This window comes from Trichosurus vulpecula, chromosome 7 (genome assembly GCF_011100635.1).
Source record: "Trichosurus vulpecula isolate mTriVul1 chromosome 7, mTriVul1.pri, whole genome shotgun sequence".
NCBI lineage: Eukaryota > Metazoa > Chordata > Mammalia > Diprotodontia > Phalangeridae > Trichosurus > Trichosurus vulpecula.
Window position 1 is genome coordinate 9,316,924 of NC_050579.1, and position 13,243 is coordinate 9,330,166.

Genomic DNA, 13,243 nt, shown 5'->3' on the forward strand with positions numbered 1-13,243 from the left:
AAGCAAGGGCATGATGTGATGAGAGAGGACAGCAATGCTAAGGATGGATTGGAGCTGGGAAAGACTGGAGGCACAAAGACCCTTTAGAACACAGTAGAAGGGAAAGTGATCGATGGCTAGATCAGGACAGTTTCAAGGGGAGAGTATAAAAGGTCCAGATGAGAGAGGTCAGATGGTGTAGAAACAACACTAGATGGTACCTCTGAGCTTGACCAGACAAGTCCATCTGTGCTGCCTGACAAAGACCTAATGGTCACCAAGCTAGAAGGACTTTGGATAACAGAGACAAGAGCAGGTGGAAACCTGCAAGCAGTGTGTGTCCCATTCCTGGAAGGCCTTTCAGCATGGCTGGCCCCAAACCACAGCTCCCTGCACTATGAGGCATGGTCTGGACTCCATTGGTATCAAGTGGATGTGGCCATGGTCAGGATACTGGCTCCCACTGATCAGGCCTAGGTCTGGTCATCCCCCTGTCTTGTAGACACATTCACCTGGGGAAGAAGTGTCCATGAGGGAAGTGTCAACTCATCCAAATCATTGATTAATAGTGACATGCCCTTTTACTTCTTTAGAAAGACTCACCTCTTTTCAGAAGAAGAAATCAAAGCTATCCATGTTCATATGAAAAAATGCTCTCCATCATTACTGATGAGAGAAATGCAAATTAAAACAATTCTGAAGTACCACCTCACACCTATCACATTGGCTAATAAAGGCAAATGTTGGATATTAGAGGAGATGTGGGAAAATTGGGACACTAACACTCCATTCTGGAGAGCAATTTGCAACTGTGCCCAAAGGGCTAAAAAACATTCATACCCTTTGATCCAGCAATACCACTACTAGGTTTGTATTCCAAAGAGATCAGAAAAAAGGGAAAGGACCTAGTTGGACAAAAATATTTATAGCAGCTCTTTTTATGGTTGCAAAATATTGGGAATTGAGGGGATGCCCACCAATTGGGGAATGATTGAACAAGTTGTGGTACATGAATGTAATGGAATACTACTGTGCTATAAGAAATGATGAGCAGGTGGACTTCAGAAAAACTTGGAAAGACTTACGTGAACTGATGCAGAGTGACATGAGCAGAACCAAGACAACATTAAACACAGTAAGAGCAATATTACACAATAATCAACTATGATAGACTTAGCTCTTCTCAGTAATACAATGATCCAAGACAGTTCCAAAGACCCATGATGGAAAATGCTGTCCACATCCAGAGAAAGAACTAATAGAGTCTGAATGCAGATTGAAGCAGACTTTCTTTTTTCATGTTTTTTTTTTCTTTTGGTCTCTTTCTTCTTTCCCAACATGACTAATGTGGAAATGAGTTTTACATGACTGCACATACATAACCTATACCAAATTGCTTACTATCTTAGGAGAAGGAGAGTGAGTGAGAGAGAAAGAGAGAAAGAGAAAGAGAGGGAGAGAGAGAGAGAGAAATTTGAAATTCAAAAATTTTTAAATAAATGTTAAAAATTGTCTTTACATGTAATTGGAAAAAATACTATTTTTAAAAAAAGATATATCTGGGGGTGTGTCTGCCAATTCTATTTGCTGTGTAGGCCATAAATGCTACCTTCATGAATTTTACTAGACAGGCAGCTAGGTTTGCATAGGGCACTGGGCTTGGAATTGGGAAGATCTGAATTCAAATCTAGCCTCGTACACTTCCTAGCAGTGAGACCCTGAGCAAGTCACTTGCCCTCTCTCAGCCTCCATTTCCCCATATCTAAAATGAGGATAATAATAGCACCTATCTCACATAGTTGCTTTGTAAGCCAAATGAGATAATTATACGGTGCTTAGCACAGTGCCTGACACATAGTAAGCACTACACAAATGTTGGGTATCCTTATTTACAAACATTCAGAGAACAATTAATTCCAGTATCACATAAATTGTCTCTAAGAATAAAAAAATGTATTATATAAATTATATTTATAATATTATATTATTACATGATTATATAATATGAAATAAATCTCATCTTGATACCTAGAGCTGGGAGAATCAAAACAGAGAAAGAAACCCAGCATAAACTGATATTCCTCATGAGCATTGAAGCCAAATTTTTAAATCAAATATTAGCAAAGAAGCTGCTGTGACACATCACAGAAATGCTGTGTTAGGATCAAGTTTGATTCATACCAAGAATTCAGTGTTGATTCAGTATTAGGAAAACTATCAACATACTATACCATGTTAGTAAAAGCAGAAATCATATAATTCTATCAATGAGTACAGGAAAAGCTTTGAATAAAACACAGTCATTTCTAGGATGAAAAAAACACTAGAAAAAATGGGATGAAAAGGGCCTTTTCTTAATATGGTAAGTAATGTCTGTCATAAACCAAGAGCTAGGTTTACAAGGAATGGGGAGAAGACCAGAGGACTTCCTGCTAAGAGAGGGAGAAAGTGCCATTCTTACTGAGACTATTGGATATCCTGCTAGGAATTTGAGCTATAGTAATAAAACAAGAAAAAGAAATTGAGGGAATAGCTTTCACAGATGATAAAGAGGACCCTATAGAGTCAACTGAAATTAATCAAAATAATGACTGCAGCAAAGTTGTAGGATATAAAATAAATCCGCAGAAATCACCAGCTTTTGTGTACTACCAAAAAACCAAGCAGAAAAAGATGGAAAGAAGAATTCCATTTAAAATATTTACAGAATGCCAAAAATTCTTGGGAGTCTGCCTACCAAGACACCTACAGGAACTCTCTGACTAAAATTGCAAAACACTCTTTCCACAAATAGAGATCTCAATAACTGGAGGAATGTTCCCTGCTCTTGGCTAAGCCAAGCCAATATAATGAAGATGACAAGACTAGCCAAAGTCATTTATTTATTCAAGTCCATAGGAAAAATAATGAAATTCACTAGAGAAACAAAATGTCAAGTGTCCCAAAGGAAGTCATGAAAAACATGGCAAAGAAGGAGGCCCAACCTCACATTATGCTGCAAAGCAACAGTCATCAAAATGATTTGGTTCTAGCCAAAAAATAGCGAGGTCGGTCAGTGGAACAGAGGAGGTATACAACATATAGAAACAATCAAACCTAGTGGCCTAGCATTCTTTGAATCCAAAGACTTCTGCTACTGAGATAAAGACCAAATATTCATCAAAATTTCTGGGAAAACTGCAAAGCAGGCTTGCAGAAATTAGGTGTAAACCAATCTCTCTCAGTATATACAAAGAAATGCTCTGAATGGATACATAACCTAAATAGGAAGCCAGTGGAATTTATTGGTGAGGGAGAAGAGTTTGGGATGATAAGATTGGACCTCCCCTTTAGGAAAATATCAATTTGACAGTTAAATAATCCTAATGCCCACCTTGTGCAAGGGTCCTTGCTGTGGCTACTTGTTACACTCATGGCCACATCTGGATGGGGGATGTGGTTGGTGACCTGGGCTGGCTCTGGGCTTTGATCTGTAGCACTCATGACATGCTATGATAGCGCCAGGTGAATCACAGGCCAAAGCTACGTGGTGTTTGTTAATAGCTGGGCTGAAAAGTCTGCTCCATTCAGGCCATTTCAATCATTTTAAGCACCTACTCTATGCCATGCACTGTGCTGGGCCCTGGGGATACAGTCGAAATTCAGCTCAGCTGATGTCAGCTTTCATTCTGTCCTGTTTGTTGCTAAAGCTCACCCTTTGCCCCATCACCCAAATATGTATTGGAACTTACTACGTATGGAATTTGTTTGTTTAGTTGGCTTTAAAGCTTAATGTTTCTCATTAAATTTTCAATTAAATTAAAAAGTATTTATCTGCTCCCTTCTCCCCTCCACCTATTCCCTTGAGGAAAAAAAGAAAAAGGAAAGCACTGGAACAAATCTGCATCATAATATGGGTAATTCCCACATTTGCCATTTCCCAAAAATGAATGCCTCATGTGATACATCCAGCCTCTCCCTTCTCTGCTGAAAGGTGGAGAGTATACTTCATTGGGAGTCCTCTGCAGCTGTGTTTGATCAGCCCAACGATGGGCATCCCTAAATCTTTCCAAGGTGTTTGTCTTTACAGCATTGTGGTTTCTTTATAAAAAGGTCTTCTGGTTCTGCTCACTTCCCTTGGCCTCAGTTCATACAAGCCTCCCTGTTTCTTGAAACCATCCTTCGAGCCATTTCTTATGGTACAGTAATATTCCATTAGATTCATATACCACCATTTGTTCAGCCACTCCGCAAGTGATATGCACCCCCTAATTTCCACTTCTTTACCACTACAAAACAGAGATGCTATGTTTTTGTCCAAATTGGTCCTCTTCTTTTCTTTGGGGTACAGGCCTATGGTTGGCATATTGCTGGATCAAAGGGCAGGCACAATTTCATGTATGGTTCATGTATGGGTACGGTTTCATATTGCTCTCTTGAATGTCTGTACCAATTCATAGCTACACCAATAATATATCTGTTTTCCCATAGACCTTCAAACAGTTGTCATTTTCCTTTTTTGCAAATTTTACCAATCCCAGCTTCCCTGGCATCCCTGAAATCTTAGCTACAATCTCCCCTTCAACAGAAAGCCATTCCCAATCCCTCTGAATTCTAGTGCCTTCCCTCTTTTAACCATTTCCTATTTATCCTGAATGCAACTTGTTTGTACCTATTTCTTTGCTTGTTGTCACCCCCATCAAACCCAGAGCACATTGTGAGCAAGGTCTGTCTTTGGTTTTCACTATGTCCCAGGGCTTAGCTGCCATGAAGAGCCTGGCTATTCTGAAAGGAATCTGGAATATGGGATATGGTATTATTCTGGAATATGGGAATTATAATATCTACAGTACTATTCCACCGGGCTGTTGTGAAGTTCAAAAGTGGTATGCTTCAAGTACTTTGCAATCCTGAAAAGTGCTTCAGAAATGTGAGCCATCATCACCATGATCACCACCACCATCCTCATCCTCATCCTCATCCTCATCCTCACCATCATTCTATACCAGCTCCCCAGGGCCAGAATATAAAGGTGAAGTGAGGGGGTTGTAAAGGAATTACTCAAGAAACTTCATGCAGGAGAATTGTATCTAGGTTTTAAAGAGTAACTAATACCTAGGTAACACAAATTGTTCTCAGAGATTGAGAAAGAAGACACCCTTCCAAGCTCCTTGTGAGACCCATAACTTGAGACCAACACTTGGACCAGGAAAGGGTCAAGAAAAGGAAGAGAACTCTAGACCACTACATTATCTTTAATGAACCCACATTCAAAGATTTTAAATAAAATCAGGACAAAAAGACAACAATGTGCCCAAGAGAGTGAATTTCATGCTATTTTATTTCTATTTCATAGAACAGCCAGGTTAGTGCAAAGGCAGAATGCGGGCCTCAAAGCAAGCAAGACCCAGGTTCCAGGCCAGCCTCTGAGACAGCCAGGTTGGGGGCACTGCTTGGTGCTTTAGGCAATCCTCTCAGACTGTAAGACTCAGGGAAGACGCCAAGACCCCGCATTGGCAGAGAATTTTTCCTGAGCCAATTTTCTTGTGCCAGTTACCTCAGGTCCAGCCCCCATCCTGATGTGGAGTTGAGAACATGTAGCCAGAATCAGACTGGAGTTAACCCAGGACTTGGTCAGCATCCTGGACTCAGTGTGATGCTTGGAGGCTCTGTGATGGCATCAAAGGCTGGATGTCCAGATCACACTCTGCCCATGCTTCCTCCTGTTGCATAAACACTGTCCAGGGCTTTCCATGGTCTATCCTCACACACAGAAACCCCACCTCTCATCTATGTGCCTTTGTCCTCCATACCAGGACTGCCTTCCCTCCCTTAATTCTACCTTGTAGAATTCCCAGATTCCTTCAAGGCTCAGGCCAGGTGCCCATGGTGCCTATCCCTATCGCAACTGCTAGTGTCTCTTCCTATAAAACAAAAGAAAACAGAAAATAAACTAAACTATGCTAAAAACAAGAACTGTATTTGCCCTTGCATGTCCTTGGCATAGTAGCAGCTAATTAAGTGTTTGTTGGATGAATGTCTGATTGAGCGAATGAATGAATGACCAACTTCCCAAGTCATTCTATTGTCAAGCCTTTTGCTGCCAAACTCCTGGGAAAATGATTAACACTTGCTATCTCCATTTCCTCTCCTCTGGCTCCCTTTCCAATGCCTTGCAATCTGGCTTTGGCTTTGGACCTCACCCTGCTCTTTCCAAAGTGATGGGTGGTTGTTTCAGCGAAGGAATTGGACACGGCTTTCCCTTGGCCTTCATCTTTCCTGTCATCTGCAGCATCTGGTTCAGTGCCCACCCTCCTCCTTCGTGCTCTCCCCTTCCTGTACTTTGTGATGTTGCTCCTCCCTGATTCTTTGCCTACTTGTCTGACCTCTCCTGCCCCATCCTTGGCAGAGGTGGGAAGCCACAAGGAAGGCACATCACACACCATTTCATCCATTTAGGAAGACTGGATGAGTTAGGCTGATTTTTTCTTGTTTTCATTTTCTTTAAATAATATGGGATGGCTCTCTGGGAGGGGAGTGGAAGGAAAGCTGGGGGGAAATTATGGTGATTTAAAAAAAAACTTTGTGGTGTTTATGTGATTAAAGATCTTCTCTGCCTATTTAATAGCCTTCAGGTAGAGCTAGTCAAGGGAAGCTTGATTGGGAAGGCTTTTTTTGGAAGACCCACACCCTTTTCCTAACTAGGAGTGAAGCCCTCAGTCCCTAAGAAGGAAACATATAGAAAAAGATAGAGATAGAGAGAGAGAGAGAGAGAGAGATACAGATATAGATATAGATATAGATATAAGTATAGGTATAGATATAGATATATCCTGAGGCTAGCCATTAAGCTCAGGGACAGAGAAGTAGAAGAGACTGAAAGACAGAGCAGAGCACTGGAAGGGCTGAGAGAGAGGACTGCAGAGACACAGAGACAGAGACAGAGAGTGCCACAAGGGCTCTCAGAACTTCGGTTAGGATTCGTGAGTGAGTGTTTACGGGAAGGCCCCAACAGAGGAGGAGGTTACAGAATGGCTTGGCTCCTTGCTGCCATATTGTGTTTAATTTCCTTCCTGTTACAGAGAAGTGGGCTCACTGGTTTGGGAGCACATTACTGCTATGTCAATGGGAGCTGTTGGTTTGGGGATTAGATCCTCTGCTCTCTGAATAAATGTTTTACTTCTGCCTTCTACATAGAGAGTCTCTTATACTTTGCAGTTCCAAACTGTACAGTCATATTCATGGTCACCATCAATATTGTGAATCTTGCCTTACTGATACAGACATCAATAAAAACTCATTTTAAAATAGGAAAAAAGCCATTCCTGAGCCTGTCTAGGATTCTTCAAATAGGCAACACCAAGAGGTGTTGGAGCCAGGAAGCTGCTAGAGCCCGCGAAGAGAGACAGCCACCAACCTTAGGGACGCAAAGGTTACTGTAATTATCCCTGACAGGATCACTAATGGGGGTGACTCTCATACGTCTTGAAGGTACCCAAGAGGAAAGAGGATTCTGCCCATCACCAGGCAATCAATCCGCCATCTCTGACTCAGAAATGATTCACACATGTAATACAAGAGTCCATCAGAGAGGGCTGGAAGAACTTGCTGCTAAGAACTTGCAAACCCATAAATCATGGCTTAAAAATAGGTCACACCAAATCAACCTAATTGTCTTCTATTTTTAATGCTAATTCTTTTCATCGATTTTTAAAATGGATGTCCCATTAGGACACATTAATCATGACCCCAGAAGTGTATTTGTGTTACAAAAAGCCCCAGATGAAGGATAAAAAACCATTTCCATCTCCTGCAAATCAAGCAATGGTAAAACAAAAGCATAACACTTTCATCTAGGAAAAAAAATTCTGGCTAGAACCATAGGGCAGGAGCTGTAGTGGTCATTAGTGGCCTACTAAATAGCAACAGCGCCCTGTACTGCAATGCTTTGGCTAACCCTTGGGACCTTCAATGCTGAGCCTCGTCATCAGAGCCCAGCTCAAGAACTACCTTCCCTAGGAAGCTTTTCCAAATTCACCCCCCCCACCCCTGCACCTAATATTGACCTGCGCCCCCGATAAAAATCTGGGTCCAACACTCTACTATAGCACCAGCTCTGTGCCTTACTATCTACATCAGGGCATTTTTTGGTGTCACGATAGATACAAGCCCCCTGCAACTTCTGGCACACACCTAGGGGTGGGAATGCTCTCTCTTGCCCTAGAGTAGAAGTGCCTTAAGACCAAGAACTGTTTTCATTTTTCTCTGTGTCCCCAGAACTTAGCCCAGTGCTAGCCACATAGTAGGGGCTGAGTGGACACCTGCCAATTCATTGATTCACTGACATACTCATCAAAGAGACATGTGGGTTGGCTGCTGTTCTCTTCCTGATGTGGACTCAAGGCAGGCTGACTTACCACCTATAGACCCATCTCCTTGCAATGTAGCTTGATATTTATAAGAAGGATTATTAAAATTGTCACTCTCCTCCTTCCCACCTGCACCCACTTTCATCTTCTGGAAGCACCTGGAAACTCATCTGCTCCTCTGAGAAAAGGCAGAGGGATTCTTCACTTGAGGAGGCTACATGTTCTTCAGAATAACCATCAATCTGGAGCTGGGAAGGACCACAGGGGCCATCAAGTCCAACCTTAGAGAAGCTTGACCTTTGCCAAAGCTCAAATGAAGAGTAAGCATCTCAGACAAGATTTGAACCTGGGCTCTCTGAGGCCATAACTATGGACTTCTCCATTCCATCCTTCTGCCTCAGGCTTCCCTCTGGAAGGGGTCACGGAACAGAGGCATCTTCCTTACTCAGTAACAAGCTGGGCTCTGCCATGTTAAAGCCTGGGGGTGGGTTACACAAGATTTCCTCCACTGCTTGTTATGTTTATTTATGTTTGCTGGAAGCCATTAGGTTTATACTTAAAAAAGAAGATTTAGAACTAGAAGATCCCAGAAAACTTGACCTAAAGCCAAGAAGAACCTTGGACACTATCCTATCAACTCTCCCATTTTATAGATGAGTAGATGGAGGCCAGAAAGGTTTCTGATCTTGTTCAAGGTTACACAGGTAGTAAAGCCCAGAGCTGGCACAACAGATAGAGCTGGACCTGGAGTCAGGAAGACCCGTGTTCAAATGTGGCTTCAGACACTAGCTGCATGACCCTGGGCAAGCCACTTAACCATTGTCTGCCTCAGTTTCTCTAACTATAAAATCAGGATGATAATGGTACCTACCTCCTAGAATTGTTGTGGGGATAAAATGAGAAAATATTTGTAAAATACTTTCAAACCTTAAAGTGCAAAGTAAATGTTAGCTATTATTGTGAAGCTGTTTTTTTGCACCCAAGGGCAACCTTCACAGTTTTCTTTCCTTGTTGAATTTCATCTTGTTAGGTTAAGCTCAGAACTGTGACCTAACTAACCTTTTGGATCTCTACTGCACCTTCCAATATGTCAGCTATTCCTCTCAGTCTTGTTTTGTCTGCAAATTTCTGCACCAATTCCTTTGAGACTATCCACCAGCATAAGAGAGTCCCTCCAGGGAGGATGGAAGGTTCCCCTATTGATCCTTTCTTTTTGTAGTGGGTCTCATAGTGCCATGCTGCCCCAGTAGGGATGTGGCTGTCCTTGTCCAAGTACCCAGTTCATGTCTAAGGAAAGGCCCCTGGGGCAACCAGAGGTACTGAAGGAAAAAATCCTTAATGAGTGTGGGTGCTAAGAATGTCATATAAAACATTGGAAATCAGTTCTATGAAAAGTTTTATTACAAGCAATGGGGAAGATGGCGAAGTGGGGAGAGAAAAAGGGACCCAACGTACAACTTAGTTATATATACTAACATAGAGTATAACTCATGTAAGGGCAGTGCTGCTTTGAGGAGCACACCGACTCAGATCCATTCAGTAGAAAGGGGGTGCTGAGTGATCCCTAGGGGGCAGAGCCAAGATGGCAGCTGGAAAGCAGGGACCAGCCTGAGCTCCCTGCCGAGCCCCTCCAAAAACCTATAAAAATGGCTCTAAACCAATTCTAGAATGGCAGAACCCACAGAACAGCAGAGGGAAGCAGGGCTCCAGCCCAGGACAGCCTGGATGGTCTCTGGGTGAGGTCTATCCCACACGGAGCTGGGAGCTGGGAACAGAGTGGAGCAGAGCCCAGCCTGAGCGGCGTGGACCAACAAGACCAGCAACCGGGCAGAGCATGCCCTAGCGCCCTGTTTCAGTGAGCTGTGGCAGTTACGAGACTTCTCAACCCACAAACACCAAAGACTGCAGAGAAGGTTAGTGGGAAAAGCTGCGGGAGTGGAAGGAGTTCGCAGTTCGGCTTCCAGCCCCGGGGGCAGCGGAGGTGGGGCAGCTACAGTTGCTGCTGCTTCTGGCCCCAGGCCCACCTGGTGGGAGGAATTAAGTGGCGGATCAGAGCAGGAGTGAAGAGCCTGCTGAAGATCTAAGCCCAGTTCGGGTTGGGGGTTCTTGGGGAAGGAGGAGTGTTGGGGCGACAGAGCTGGCACCTCCCCCCCAAACGTGGAACATAGAACTCGTTAGTCCACAAGCAGTCATACCCCACTGAAAAACTCAAGGGTCAAATTAGTTGGTTGGGAATATGGCCAGGCAGCGAAAGCACACCCAGATTCAGTCTCAGACTTTGGATTCTTTCTTTGGTGACAAAGAAGACCAAAACATACAGCCTAAAGAAGACAACAAAGTCATAGAGCCTACAACAAAAGCCTCCAAGAAAAACATGAACTGGTCCCAGGCCATGGAAGAGCTAAAAAAGGATTTGGAAAAGCAAGTTAGAGAAGTAGAGGAAAAATTGGGAAGAGAAATGAGAAGGATGCGAGAAAACCATGAAAAACAAGTCAATGACTTCCTAAAGGAGACCCAAAAAAATACTGAAAAATATACTGAAGAAAACAACACCTTAAAAAATAGACTAACTCAAATGGCAAAAGAGCTCCAAAAAGCTAATGAGGAGAAGAATGCCTTGAAAGGCAGAATCACACAAATGGAAAAGGAGGTCCAAAAGACCACTGAAGAAAATACTACTTTAAAAATTACATTGGAGCAAGTGGAAGCTAGTGACTTGATGAGAAATCAGGATATTATAAAACGGAACCAAAGGAATGAAAAAATGGAAGACAATGTAAAATATCTCATTGGAAAAACCACTGACCTGGAAAATAAATCCAGGAGAGATAATTTAAAAATTATTGGACTACCTGAAAGCCATGATCAAAAAAAGAGCGTAGATATCATCTTTCAAGAAATTACCAAGGAGAACTGCCCTGATATTCTAGAGCCACAGGGCAAAATAGAAATTGAAAGAATCCATCGATCGCCTCCTCAAATAGATCCCAAAAAGAAATCTCCTAGGAATATTGTCGCCAAATTCCAGAGCTCCCAGATCAAGGAGAAAATACTGCAAGCAGCCAGAAAGAAACAATTTGAATATTGTGGAAACCCAATCAGAATAACCCAGGATCTGGCAGCTTCTACATTAAGAGATCGAAGGGCTTGGAATGCGATATTCCGGAGGTCAATGGAGCTAGGATTAAAACCTAGAATCACCTACCCAGCAAAACTGAGCATCATGCTCCAAGGCAAAATATGGATTTTCAATAAAATAGAAGACTTTCAAGCTTTCTCAGTGAAAAGACCAGAACTGAATAGAAAATTTGACTTTCAAACATAAGAATCAAGAGAAGCATGAAAAAGTAATCACGAAACAGAAATTGCAAGGAACTTACTAAAGTTGAACTGTTTTGTTTACATTCCTACATGGAAAGAGGATGTGTATGATTCATGAGACCTCAATATTAGGGTAGCTGAAGGGAATATGCATATATATGTTTATGTGTATATATATATATATAAGTGAATGTGTATGTATGTATATATATATGTGTGTATATATATGTGTGTATATATATATGTATATATATGTATGTATATATATATATGTGTATATATATATGTGTGACACAGGGTGAGTTGAAGATGAAGGGAAGGTATCTAAAAGAAATAAAATGAAATTAAGGGATGATAAGAGCAACATACTGAGAGAGGGAGATAGGGAGAGATAGAATGGGGTGGATTATCTCGCATAAAGATGGCAAGAGGAAGCAGTTCTGTGGGAGGAGGGGAGAGGGCAGGTGAGGGGGGAATGAGTGAACCTTGCGCTCATCAGATTTGGCCTGAGGAGGGAATACCATACATACTCATTTGGGTATCTTACCCCACAGGAAAGAAGAGGGAGGAAGATAAAAAAAAAATAAAAGGGGGGGATGATGGAGGGGAGGGCAGATGGGGGTGGAGGTAATCAAAAACAAACACTTCGGAAAGGGGACAGGGTCAAGGGAGAAAATTCAATAAAGCGGGATGGGTTGGGAAGGAGCAAAAAGCAGTTAGTCTTTCACAACATGAGTATTGTGGAAGGGTTATACATAATGATACACATGTGGCCTAGGTTGAATTGCTCCACTTCTTAGAGAGGGTGGGTGGGAAGGGAAGAGGGGAGAGAATTTGGAACTCAAAGGTTTAAAATCAGATGTTCAAAAACAAAAAAAAAGTTTTTGCATGCAATTAAAAAATAAGATACACAGGCAATGGGGCTTGGAAATTTATCTTGCCCTACAAGAAAGGAAGGGAAAAGGGGATGAGAGGGGAGGGGGGTGATAGAGGGGAGGGCTGACTGGGGAGCAGGGCAACCAGAATATACGCCATCTTGGAGTGGGGGGGAGGGTAGAAATGGGGAGAAAATTTGTAATTCAAACTATTGTGAAAATCAATGCTGAAAACTAAATATGTCAAATAAATAAATTTAAATTAAATGAAAAAAATAAAAAAAAGAAAGGGGGTGCTACAGCAGGAAGGAATCTTCCTTCTGTAGGGAAGACTGTGCTCCACAGGGAAGGGCCACTACTACTGGAGGAGAGGCTGTGCTCCTGCTGGAGGGAAGGGATGCTTCGGCAGGAGGAAAAGGCAGCTCCCAAGTGCTCTCCTGAGAGTGAGGTTCTTCTACTCTCATTTTCGATGGCCTCCCTGCAGCTGGCTGAATTACAAATCAGGGGCCAGGGAAAAATGTTATTTGGGCAGTTGTTATTAGGGAGAAAAAACAAGCTGGTTTTATTTTGTTTTCATTCAGGAGACACAGCTGTACCAACCTTCAAAAAATGTTGTCAGTACTTTCCATGAGTATATTCTATAAACTACAGCCTCTCTTAAGGGGAGATAGTTGTGATGACCTCAAAACCATCAGGCCCAAACTTAGAACAATGGTTTCC